Raw genomic sequence first — 1,130 nt, 5'->3', positions numbered from 1 at the left:
AAAAAAAAAAAAAAAAAAAAAAGTGGATATTTGGGAAAGAGGACTTCTTAATACCTAGGGGAAGTGGTAAGTCCTTACATTTGGGCTTGGAGAGACTCAAAACCTGGGCATCAAACAAGAAAAAACTAGCTCCCTGGGAAATGCCTAGTACATACTAAGCGTTCCCCATATTCCCACCAGCTTCAATAACCGGAACCTTCGATTTGCCACTCACGTTTCCGGTGGGAGAAAGAGGAGAAGAGAGGACTTGAGCAAGCCGGACGAGGCACTTCCGCAACTAGGGGCACCTCTGCTTCCGGTGCCTTGGCTGGGCGGAAGTGGGCGGAGCGGAGGGGGTAACCGGCGGTCCTTTCCGGTGTCCGGGAACAGTTGAAGAAACGACCAAGGAACTGAGAGTCGCTCTTGAGGTGAGTTCGAGACGGTGTAGGAAGAGTGTTGCTGGGATCACTTTCCTGCGGGCTAGAGGTCTGGGGTCTTGAGGGAGACCTGGGCAAGATTTTGGATTCCGGACTCCCTGTCGATCATTATTAATAGAGCTGTACGGGCGCCCCAAGTTTGAAGCTGAGCTACGCTCCCCTGGAGGTGGCCAACCGTGCATCGGTCAGTTCTCTCTCTCTCTCTCTCACTATAAACTCAGCCAAGTGGTAGCTAGCATCGGCCAGTTCTCCCTTAGTTACAGTTCCGCTGCAGATGGCTATTTGCTGGCGGTCCCAAGGGAAGGCAGTGGACTGGGATTGCTGGGGGTCTAAGGCGTGGGAGTTGAGGGAAGAGAACTCCTTTTCTGGTCTCAGTTTCCCGGACTGTGATGGGACGGCGGGCGATACTAGATTGTCCAGTCGTCCATCGCCACTTTCTTTTCACCTGACAGCCCCTTCCCTCTCGGGGTGGGAACAGGGCTTCACGTTTTCCTGCGTGGAGCTTCGGGATCCGGCAGTCATAGATTCGCATTCCGATTGTGCTGCTAATTCTGTGAACTTGGGGCTTGAGGGGGCCTTGAGGCAGTTGGGTGTTATGTTTTCTTATGAAGATGTTCAAACTTATATGAAAGTGAGAGAAGAAATAGGAATTCCTGTCACCCAAATCTACAAATTATTATTTTGGCCATACTTGCTGTATTTTTTTTTTTTTTT

General features: G+C 50.5%; 1 long non-coding RNA gene across 1 annotated transcript in view; it reads left to right on the top strand.

Annotated features, from left to right (window-relative positions):
* The first annotated feature begins 303 nt into the window (after window positions 1-303).
* The window catches only part of LOC119469884, an 18,434-nt gene continuing 17,607 nt past the window's right edge, over window positions 304-1,130 (top strand). The window contains exon 1 of the long non-coding RNA XR_005198735.1: window positions 304-407. This is a non-coding gene — a long non-coding RNA (uncharacterized LOC119469884). The remainder of the gene's footprint in view (window positions 408-1,130) is intronic.

Source organism: Cebus imitator, unplaced genomic scaffold (genome assembly GCF_001604975.1).
Source record: "Cebus imitator isolate Cc_AM_T3 unplaced genomic scaffold, Cebus_imitator-1.0 Scaffold948, whole genome shotgun sequence".
Classification (NCBI taxonomy): Eukaryota; Metazoa; Chordata; class Mammalia; order Primates; family Cebidae; genus Cebus; species Cebus imitator.
This window is presented reverse-complemented; position numbering and strand designations above follow the sequence as displayed.